We start from the raw sequence: 13,218 nt of genomic DNA, 5'->3' as shown, positions 1-13,218 counted from the left end.
TCCCAAAATACAGCCAGCTAACACGCAAGAATTAATACTACATTAATGTTATAAACTATCTTAAGGGGGCTGGCCCAGTATCGCAATCACTTTTGCATGGTTTTGGAAAACAATTTTGTACTTAGTCAAATATTGCCCAATTTGTTTGAAACTTTCAGGTTAAGTCAAAATAGACTTTTTATACACACTTAAGAAAAAACAAAATTGTAAATATAAAATTTATTATTTTTTTTATTTTTTTTTTTTTTGCAAAACAAATCTTTAGTCTAATGGTTTTAACATGATAAATAATCTACCTTATGAGATAATTTCACAAAATAAAATGTATCTTGTTCCTAGGCCTTGGCCTGAACTAAAAATACATAAAAAAATGTACAAATAAAACAAATTACTGAATTTTTAATTAGTTTTACCAAAAAGCATTGAGTTTTTAGAAGTTAATAGGCTTGGAATATAAGAAATACTTTACTCACCATTTTAATTTTAGTTCAAGCCATTTACACAGCTAAAATGAAGATCTGGTGAAAATTTGGTGAAGATTGCTCTAATACTTTTGGAGTTATGATGTAAATAATAGGAAAAAACACAATGTTTCGGGAAATCGCAAACAAACATATTTTATTGATAAATTTACTAAAATGGTACTCTAAAATCCTCCAGCAGCATAAGAAACACCTTCATTTTCCTTGTCTTGACTTTCCTTTTCTATTCTAAGCCTTCTCCTTGCTCTCCTTTTATTCCAGACTTGCCAACATAATTCTTTTATTTGCGTCGCGCACTCGTCGAACGTCAAAAGTCTCCATGCAGCTGTTGAAGTGTTTTCCGGGTTTGATTATCAAGTGGTCTAGCACTTTTGACTTTGCATTATTCCCTTCATTAAATATCCAGGGAAGCTTCATGACCAGCTATTTCCACAATATCCCTTCCTGCAAATCCTTTTTTAGGACACAGTGACCACAAAATACTGTTGAAACTTTCGTTGGAGTTCTGTGTTTTTCCCATAAGACATCTTTGGAGGAGGTTTGGCATTGTTAGGTCTACAAATACTGGTTTTATCTCCAGCATGATGGCTTTGGGGATAGTGTTTTTATGTTTAAAAGTCCCAAGACTGTTTGAAGCAACTGCTTGTTGGTAACGGCACCAAGATTCTTTACCTTCTGGACAAAAATGATGGAGCGGCTGCTCATCGGTACTTGCTTTATGGTTCCAGATGGACCATACTGCCTTTTTCATGTTTATGAGATCATTTTTATTATTTCTAATTGCATTTCCGTAATAAATACAAAGTTGGTTGATAATAGGTTCTGATAGCCTATTTTTACCACTTATTTTTTTCCATCGCTAAGTACTTTTCCTTTGTTCTTGGTTTTGAATTTCATTAGTCTACTGTACATACGTTTTTGGACATGGCCAACACACTCTTCTTTCACAATACTCACACCAGATCCATATGGTTCCATTTCACTTATTTTAGTAAAAGTGGATGTGTCCCCATCACCAATATATTTTGTATACCGTACACCGTGTAATTCCAAAACAAAGTCTTGTCTGACATACGTTTACACTTTTACCTGTAACTCAGCCAAAAAAAAATCGTATGCCCATGATATTTACATCAAATTAATTGTAAATAAACAAGAAAAAATTAAAAAATATAAAAAAAAATTGCAAAAACATTTTTTTTTTTTTACTGGGCCAGCCCCCTTAAGATGTACTATGATTAAATAGTTCAATTAATATTACTTCTTGTGCCATCATCGCACTGTAGATTGCAGTTTACACTAAAGAGTTTAAGGTTCAATAAAAAAAGACAAGGGTTTATGAATTAAGGAAAGATAGGAAGAGTGAGTGAGTCAGGAGTTTGTAGGGCTAATTATAGCCTAGCGTTGCCTCCAACCTAACAACAAGGCGGCTGACTCAACTCGACACTGTGTTAAATGTTGCCTTTAGCTTAATCTTGTACTAATTGGGTTCTGCAATGACTAACGTTGAAATACGTCGTTTTAGAGTCAATACAGATATTGCCTTTACTCTACATTAGAATAAATTTTTTTCTACTAAAATGTTTTAGATTATAGCTGTAAATTTCCCTAAAGATATACGAGTATTTTCACACAATTTAAAGACTCCATTCAAAAAATGTCCATTTTTCTCATACATTTTCAGCCTAATGATAATGAATAAAATTCGTTTATTTAATATTATTAAATTTTTACTTCTGTACATTTTGGAAACTATTTATGCATTCTGGTTGTTTTAATGAGTTCAATTCAGCTTAACAGTATAGAAGTTGATTTTAAGTTTATTTAAAATACATGACTGAGCTTATAATCACCAAAAATACTCACATATATTTATATTTTAAGTAAATAATATCTGTATATCATGTATTATTACTGTTTTTACAGTCAAAAACTGTGGGTAAATGGTTTTATTACTTATACTTAAAAATGATGATAAATTTATGAAAAAAACTTTATGTTAAGTATCAAGCCAAGTTCTACTTTTTTGTTTCTAATTTTGACTTAGAAACCTTGATGAACATGTTCTTGTACTTGTTAGTCGCAACGTTCGCTTTAAATGAACTAAGCCCCGTAGCTTAATCTACAAAAAGTATATACTTCCATTTATTCCTTTTTTTTAATTACTGTTACTGTTTGTGGTTATTGATACAAATTGAGGTTATCCAAATAATATTATAAATTCGAAAGTGCCTTTGTTTGTTTGGTTTACTTTCAAGTGTAAACTATTCAACCGATTGTACTGAACTTTTACCTGGACAACACTAGGCCCCCTGAGATGAACATAACTTTATAAATCCTTACGGGCTACGCCCCACTGGTCTTTTAAGCAGCAAATATCCCATCTTGGTCTCCAAATATGTGTAATGTGAATTCAAAGAGCCTGTTATACCTGTTAACATGGTATAATGGCAGCAAGACCACAAGTTTAATTATTTTATTGAATTTTTTTCAATTTGTTTATTTTTATTGAGTGAGAACGTAACAAACGTTACAACATTTCTTATTTAAACATTAAGGCAACAAGTCAAATTTATTAATTATTTATTCTGGGTCACGAAAAAACACACGAGAAACAAAATACAAAGTTCATGACAGAAAATCATCGAGGCAATATACATTTCTCACTGATTAGGTATACGATACTGATTAGGTATATAAATACTGATTTAATTTCTAGACTGGACCAAGGAAATAGTATGATATAGCGATCATTAATTAGGAAACAAGAACTTTAGTGTACCATGTATTATATTTTACAAATGGATGTCAATATTCATAAGGTAAGTATTGAAATATGTCAGTATTATTGATGTTGATTTTAGTTTTTCATTTTCAATAACAGTATTTATATCCATTTAATTTAGAAAACTATACTGTTTTGGATGCCAACTCATTACAAACATATATGTAGGACTATTTATATTGCTTATCGAAGCAGAATAGCATACTCCAATTTTGTGGTGGAAATACGATTAATTCAAACTAGAAGTGCAAAAACCTGTAATAAGAATTACTCGCACTGCTGCTTAACTTCTGGCCCTTCTAATCATGAACACAATGGGTAACTAATGCACGGTATGTGATTAATTCCACTTTAAAAATATCATAGGACCCTATATTATATTACATCACAAGTGTTTTCACAAAACAAATTATAAACTTCGGCTATGGAGTTCCTCTTCATTGATCTTAGTATATTTGAAGACTAAAAGTAAAAGTCAATGTAAAGATGTATTATTTTACAAGGCGAAGTTAGGGCTAAGAAGCCCTCTCTAACACTTAACAGACTACACTTAAGAGTACGTGTTGTCTAATTTTAAATTTATACTAAATAAGTGGTTGCTGAGTGTAGGGTTTAATAAAACGTTGTTGGTAAACTCGCAGAGTAGGGTTGGGGGAAAGAGGGGTTTATCAATTTATCTAAACCTGTATAGCAAGGGCATTAAAACCATATCACGTATAAAAGGAACAATAAATTACACAATTACAGTTCAAACAAGGAAATAAATTACATCAATGAATTTGAAAACTATTTTAATACCTATAAATACCAACATAATTTTACTATCAAAATAAGCAAAAATAATAAAATAAGTATTCATTAATATATAAGTAGGTAGCCCATATATTAACCATCCGATTTCCAGACCTTCTTGGCACCTTAATCTAAAGCTGGTATTACGGGTTAGATTTGCCCTAAATATTATATTCTACATTCATTTATCTTAAAATATTAAATTCTTACTACTTTTTAAATCTTGTAGCAGCCTTATAAATGCATGTAAAAATTATAATGCAATCGACTTATAGCCCCTTTCCCACGCAAAAGCTATGCTTATGATGGAAGTACATTTCAGTAAATAACAACGAGTAAAAGCGAAAGATAATTTATTTGTTAGATATAAGTAAAAATAGCTGCTATCAATGTTACATATTTTATAATGGATGTAATAATAGATTTTTGGTTTGTTTTGATCTAAAATGGTTCAAGTGTAACTGAAATCGTGGGAGCTATTTAAACAAATACATTGAATGTTATATAGAAGTTGCGGTTGAAGCTGCAGGTATGTGCTAGTTATAAATACAAAAATTATGAATATATGAAAAAACACTACTGTGTCTACTAATGTTTATATATTATTTTGTAACAATTTATAAATTTATTCGATACCAGAAAGCTTTATAAAGCTAAAGATAAATTGTATTATCTTATAAAGAAGTACAATTTAAAGCAAGTACTGGTCAAAAGAATTATCTATCTATTTATGAATTTGATGACTTTTTGAACTTCCTCAGTAGAATATCAAAGTGCAAGACACACTTTATACGTTCTTGAATGCTGAAACTCCCTGCTTGGAACTTATAATACATGTCTGTCGTCGTGTTCACTGCGTAATACATCTTTATTGTACATGAAGACGCAAGTTTCACAGTACAGTATCTCGTGTATGATGTAATATAACTCTCTCCTATTTCGGAATGTTTGCTTGATTTTAGTCTACTATAAAACAATCTCTATCAGACTGTTCACCGTTTCCTGTGTGAGAACCATCAATATTTTCTTTATTGTCCCGGGTGTTAAAATTTCAAATTCATCGTTAAAATACAGTAATATAAATTTTAGTAAACATTTAACTAATTGGTCCTTTAAAACAACTTATATTTTAATATAGTGTGTTGCAAATGCCATTTTGTAACCTTCTAGAACAATATTAAACCACTTGTTGCCTTCATAATTGATTTTTCTACTATATTATTTCTACATTACCAAGTAACTCGCTGTCTCATGAAGTATGTACAAGATATGCTATTATCTTTCTGCAAACATATTCTCTATCACAGCGTTTACTCTATTTACCTCGTGGCATGTTATGAGAAGAACGTTGATATCTTCCTTGTTTGGAATGAAAACAGTGGTTAAACAGAGGATAAAGGTGTGTGTTTTATCATTACGTTCAGCAAGTCAATATGCGTGATAATAAAGGCATAAAACGTGTATTAAAAAACGCTTTGTTTCATTACGTGTAAATGTATTGCTAGTGTCGGTTGCCCCATCAGTTCAATAACATTTCATCTAATTAGTAAATTATAAATTCATTGAAATTTTAATCTTCAGAAAGTAGGCAATTTTATTATTTTAAATAAAGTAGATAAACATAAAAGTAAGAGTAACTTATCTATAAACAATCCATACGCTTTCTTTTAGTTTTTATAATATCATATAATATTAACAGATTTTATTTTTATACATATTTAATATTTGCATTAAACATATACTTATATCATGTATCGGAATATATAGAACAATAAAAAAATTATTTTACAATTTTATTCCGCAATGCTTTATGAGCCTACAAAAAATAAAGATATAAGTTAGGATAATGACGTGTCATCAGATACCATGTATTATTACATCAGTTATTTTCACACAAAAAAATGAATACATTTTCTAGGTTAATACTTCCTTATGAATGGTCGCACTCCATAATTTTTTTCTTGCAGATATTAAAAAGATCCTGTATGCATAAAATCAGAAGACTAATTTCGAAAGCAAGATACGCTATGAACACCGCATGTATCTTACAAAGATTTTCATCTTCAAATTTAGTATTAAATATAAGTTATTTGAAATGTAAATAAATACTTGTAATAAATAAATGTAATGGTTATATCAGTGTGTTCTTCTAGAAAATAGTTTTGCACGATCAGGAACGTTAGCAGTTTTTTAAAGATTTTGACGAAGACATGAAATTATTCTTTAGAATTCATAAAAGGATCAATTTTATGTTGCAAATCAATCATATTATCTCTGAATAAGTAGTTTACACACATTTTAACTTACGCATAGTGAAACTTCTGAAATCTTGTCTCCTGGAATCTGTAGTTTGCGTCTGATGAGATAAAAAAAGTTTAGCAACGAAGAAAATATTTTTATTTTTATAACACAGACACGTAGAATGCAAGAGAGGTATGTCTGATTTCCCAGCAGCCATTCATTGTAATCTAGATGAAGAGTTGTCATTGTCTTTTTAGACGCACAACTGAGTGCTTTAAAATGTGTTATACACAATCCAAAAGTTCAGCTCCTTTTCTCATTTCGCATAGTACAGATTATAAAATCTAAAACTGCAATAGACTTCAGATTTTAGACCCAGCATTATTGCTGGGTCTAAAATCTGAAGTTCCTCAATTATATTAATTATCATTAATTACATCAATTATATCTATAATTTTATGAAATGCTATTCAACTGATACGGCAACCGACACTAGCAAGACATTTAAACGTAAAGAAACAAAGCCTTTTTTAATACATGTAAAAGTGAAATGGAACTAAATTCTACATTCGCATTAAATCTACTCCTCACTTTATAGCTACATTATGTGAATTAATTAACGTTACAGTTAACTCTCAGGATTCATAATCTGCTTTGTTCTCACACATTCAGTGAGGTTATTAGTGTAGTTTAAAAGATTAGTTTATTTATATTTCTCTATCAGCTAAAATTTAATGGATGTTCTAAGTCCAAAATGTACCAAAGTATTATGGCTTAAGATTTGTAGCATATCGTGTATATTTCAAGCTCCGACCGATGTAAAATGCAATTTTTAATTTAGTTTATACGTACAAAAAACACATAAGTACAGTTAGACCATTTCAGTAATATCTGAGATACCTGGTTTGTTTACCGAACCTTTTTCCAGTGTCAGGCTTTCATTGATCTCAAACGTCAAATTAAATTAAAAAGTTATATTTGAAGGAAGTCGATAGGCTAATATTTAACTTTAAGTAACGAAGGGAGTTCATACCCTTTACCCTTAACCTTTAGTAGAAAACTAATCTCATCGCATCCTTGTTTAGACGGTTCTGTAATTGATTTTTACTCGTGGTGTAGATGCCGTACAACCAGAAATTGAGTAACAGATAACTTTTTAGCGATTTTAAAATCTTCATTTAATATAAACAGAGAACTATTTAATGATAACTTGTGTAAAATATATTTTCAAAACACAAACAAAGTTTTGTAGGGGTTGAAAAAAAATTTTATATGTTATTTTAATCTATTTTTGTCCGTCCAAAGGATATCTAAAAAATATTGACTATATCTTGAAATTTTGCATGAACATTCATTAGTGTATAGGCAACACATAGTTCAATAATGAAGCATGCCACATCGATGGATTTAGTTTTGTTAAATGTTTGTACATATTATGGATAACCGTGATGCAGCGAGGAAATAGCATAATAAATAGATAAGTGATCAAACTGAATATAAACAGTGTATACTGATAATACAAACAGTGAGTGCTATGAAACCTAATTAAACTAACACATTTTTATTTATCTCGTGGTAAGATATCTCAGGAAATATTTAGTTTCACGCTTAAAATTTTGTATAAAACTGTATTTATAAATAGAGAAGAATGAGTTCTATGATGGGACCAAATTATATTGCGTGACACAAAAGTTTCAGTTATAATACAATTACTTTTGAGACATTTTGTCAGTAATTCAAGATTTGAAACAATTCCAGCTTCTGAAGCAGGATTTGTGCGTGTCCATAAGATTTACCAACATGGCAACAAATAAGTCACAGAATTATTATAAATAGTACTATAACAAAGCTAAGTTTGCTAAAACAATTAAATTCTAGTAAATTAAAGTCTTCTTTTTTATATTTTGTCAACAGAACGATTTATTAAATTTAGATAACTATTCAAATTAATTTGTAAAAAGAATTTGTTGTGTTCTCATTTTCATTAAATATAAAATGATATATATTTTTCGATATTAAACTCCTGGCTCGCTACAGCCAAGAAAATTAATTAGATATCCTTCCACAAATCAGCTAACTTCAACAAGTACCTAACCACTATGCAACATCGGTATATATGCGCAAAACGTTTATTTTGGTAAGCATGATTTTAATTTTGTTTAAAAATTTTGACTTTAAATATATTTTTTGACACTAATAGCAAATGTAGAAGGCATCTAGTTATTTCCAGAAATTTTAGGTTACCGAAGTTATGAAATAAATTTGACATACATCGTTCTCATAAAGTAGTAAATTTATTACAAAATCTCCGTTATATAGGCTACATAATGATATGAGTTAGACATTTAAGCGACTGTTAATAACATATGATAAACTGCTATGTAATATAACATTTCTTTACGACTAAACATACCAGCAATGAGTTTAAACTATTAAGGATTCTTTGGTTTTTTATAATCAATAAAATAAATTGTGAGCAGATTTTAACGAATTTTTGCAATCAACTATAAAAATTAAGTATGTGTATCCCACGCATTTTCACAATATTTTTCATTTCATTAAATATCAGCTGTAGTAGACCTATGTAACTAATCATGGCAAGTAGGATTATCTCATTTCAATTATAGACAGTAGCAATGACGAATTCAAATGTCAGTTTCCCATGGACCATTCTATGAATGTAGTAAATAAAAAATGTGAACGCGTAAATTTATGGTACTTATGATTTGTTTTTTTTTTGACATTGTGAAACAGTACATTTACAGTGAAAGAAAAATTGAAAGATTGAGTACGATCCAACGAACTACTTACTTAGTTACAGTGATTTGTGGTACAAAAAAAAAATCAGTGAGTCCGCCCGTGACCATACCAAATTACATTACAAAAATAATACACTTCACTTTTGATATCATATTTATCTAAAGGAAAATTACACAGACGGATATTGACTGTTTTCGTACAACCTATATATTATATATATATATACCTGTACTTTGGCCCAAAGAATTAATTAGTTAAACAATCACTCTTTTTAATCAGCAAATTAATATAATACATACAATTTTACAGGTAAATTAGTTGTAAATCCGAGGTAAAATGCTGGTATAACTGTATACGCGGTTAAAAACTGATCAATTGAATTGGTGATGATTGACATGATTCCAATCAGCATGGATGGACGGTACCAGCATAAATATTGAAATTATATCCAAGAGAACTTTGAATGCATACAAAATATACTGTATCATTTACTTGTACGTGCAGTATCAAATACAGTGCCAATCTATATAATGTATTTTATAGATTTATGACTGAATACTTTGATTAACATAAATGTTAATAAATCTTTTTCCACATCTTTAATTGTATAAATAATATATATATATATATATATATTATTTATTTGAGAAAAATATAAATATAAAATTTTATACGTATACATATAATTTAATTAGACTTTTTAGTAAAATGTTATGTCATAATTTGACACTTGCTATTCTTAAATATTATTAATATAATCAAATAGTCAAATAATACCCCAAAAAATTAAAATATTCAAGAAATATACATAAATTATTAAACTAAAACTTTTTAACATGTGGTTGAAAACTAATACAAATAATTATCGTAAACATAATAAGGTAAAAAGAAAACCGTTTAAAACAATTTGTATAATACAAAGAATTTTATGAGTTGTGTTTTATTTAGTGCAAATCATAATTTTTATTTTAGTAGCAACTAATTTGACATTTGAATATTTTCATAATTTATTTCATTTTAATCTCTAGGCACTTTGCTAAAATCATTGTTCAAAATATTTGTTATTTTCTCCTGAATATTAGAAAACAAATGCTTCACCCTATTCTTATGTGCAATGGGTTTGCTGCCAATTCAACATACTATGCATATATACACTTTTTCATACACCTTCAGAATCTGTTGAACTTAAAATTTTACCCACGCCAAAGCCAAGTTAATATAAATTCAGTTAAATATTTTATTACTGTGCGCAAAGAACTTGTGTTTGTATATATATATATATATATATATATATATATATATATATATATATACAAACACAAAATTTTATATTTATATCTTTCTCAAATAAATAATATATATACAAGGTGTTTGAAAAGTCTGGGTACGGCTTAATATTTTACAAACCATAGCTGATAACATCTATAAACTTTGCACAGTGTCATATGGCTATGTAAACTATTTTTCCTTGCTATTACCATGACATGCCAACCATGGGGGGACGGCCCACAAAGGAAAACATGGAAATCTTAAATGAAAGCATGGGTCGAGTGATACCTCATTTGAAACAGCTCACTTAGTAGAGTTGAATTCCGCAAACCGCATCTCAAAAGGTTTATCCAATCAAAAATGGCGGGTTTTTTTAGGTACACATTGTGAATTACATTATGCGCTGCCATTTCTGACTGGATCATCGTATTCTGATGCGGTAGGCGGCGTTTCACTCTACTAACCGATGTTTTTTCACTGACTTTTTTAATTAGCAAATTATGTCATAAATTTATAACACAATAAATAAAACACAATAAATACCGATGTTTTTTCGTTTGTGCTACGGTTTGCGGCATTCAACTCTACTAAGTGAGATCTTTCAAATGAGGTATCACTCCACCCATGCTTTCATTTAAGATTTCCAACACATTGTATATACGTTGATTGCTCGTTTAGAGGTTTTCTTCAAATATACATTAGAGTTGAATTTGTATTTATTGCTCTGAATATAATATATATTTATTTATTTTATGGCAACGGGTATCTCCAATTTTACATAATAGCTTACTTGCATAGTTAGCTTCAGTTATTTCAATAAACGTTCTTTTTAAATCGATAAATCTTGCATGCAGGATACTTAACATTAATAATAATACCACAAAAAATGGTTATACCATGCTATTTCATAACTAATGGTTTAACAGTAATGTATGATAATCGTAGTACATATGAATAAAAACATAATAAGATAATTAGTAATCAAATAGATACAGTAACAGAGTACCAATATTTTTAAATAAAAGCGAATAACAAGCACTGTAACAGAGTAACAATATGACAAACTATGATATTCATAGCACGATGGTTGTCAAGATCGTTAATTTTTTTTAGAATATAACCCGTAATGTTTTATAGCCACATTAGAGACATAGGACGACAATAAACCAAATGGATGTAAAGGTGATTTAAGGGAATTATAATTTTTAAATAAAAGCGAATAACAAGCACTGTAACAGAGTAACAATATGATAAACTATGATATTCATAGCACGATGGTTGTCAAGATCGTTAATTTTTTTAAGAATATAACCCGTAATGTTTTATAGCCACATTAGAGACATAGGACGACAATAAACCAAATGGATGTAAAGGTGATTTAAGGGAATTATCATTAGAACGTTCTGAGATCTGTGAGGTAATTGAAAGCTCCGTTCTAGTTTTATGGAAATTAAATTTAATACAGATGATTTAATACCTTAATAACCGAGTACTGCATATCTATAATATGAAAGTCATGCGGCGGCGGCGTTTCAAACGTTTAATACTTTTTTTATGCTCTAGTTTACTAATTTATGTTGCAAAGGCTGTCTACGGGAGTGATTTTAAAATCGCTCACTTAATGTATGTTCTAGTGAATATTACTATTTTCAAGCTTGTAAAAAAACTTTAGTGATTTGAGACTGAAAAAATATTATTATATGAATGCAGAACAATGACGGGATTGTAATCATTTTGTTATATAAATTTAATTGCTAAATAACTGTGGAATAAAATATATACAAAACTAATTTTGCAATATAATTATAATTCTTAAGGTATAGGTAAATAAAAAAATTATGTTTTCTCAAGATAGTAAGGTGGGTGGTGATACCGAATGTCTTGGTGATTTTCTGGAAGTCAATTAAAATATGGTAGGACAAATTTACAATATAAATATTATACTACTGAATGATAAATGAACTGTTTATTAAAATTTCTTTTAATAATTTGAGAAACTATTTTCCTGCCTATATCCTCCAATACTCAATATTAAATAGTTTTAAAACTAGAATCAGAAGTGCAGATATATTATATTATGGCATGGTACAGTCATTTTTGTGGTATTATTATTAATGTTAACTATCATGCATATAAGATTTATCGATTTGAATAGAACGTTTATTGAAATAACTTAAACCAATTATGTAAGTAAGCTATTATGTAAAATTGGAGATGTCCATTGGGATAAAATAAATAAATAGATATATAATATATTCGGTTCAACAACAATTCCTGAGACTTTTATCCACAGATTTCGTCTGATGGGTGTTATTTATCTCGCGCGAATACAATCTTAACTAAATTGGTGAAAATAATTTTATTAGATACACTTTTTGAACGATTGCTTTTAAATATTTAGACAACAATTATGTTACAGTAATCAACTATACACCAATAGTAACGACGCAACAGAAATATCTAAACAAGAGCTTTATTTTTTCTTTATTTTTTACTAGGTGCTTTTACATTTAAAGAATATATGTGAATTTTGTTGCTATAAATTTTAACACATCACGGATAGTTTCATTAAATTAAAATGTACAGATTACTTGAATACAACAATTACAACCTATAGTAAATATTTTTTATGTACGTTTTTATACATTTCTTATTAGAAAATGTAAGTGTAAACTGTGTTACACTGAACTTAAATTTTGCATCGAATCATAATACATAACACATTAATATTATTAAACGTAATATTTAATTATAAAATCTAAAATTGAAACTTACCTTATAATGCAAAAGATTCCTGTAGCTATTTCATCTATTGTTTTACGATTTATTTCTGCTGCAGAAGGTAATTAAACCATACATTGTGGCTTTGCTCGCCAATAATAACCTGAT

Source organism: Homalodisca vitripennis, chromosome 2 (genome assembly GCF_021130785.1).
Source record: "Homalodisca vitripennis isolate AUS2020 chromosome 2, UT_GWSS_2.1, whole genome shotgun sequence".
NCBI classification, from domain to species: Eukaryota; Metazoa; Arthropoda; class Insecta; order Hemiptera; family Cicadellidae; genus Homalodisca; species Homalodisca vitripennis.
The sequence above is the reverse complement of the archived record's forward strand: the minus strand, read 5'-3'. Positions refer to the sequence as shown.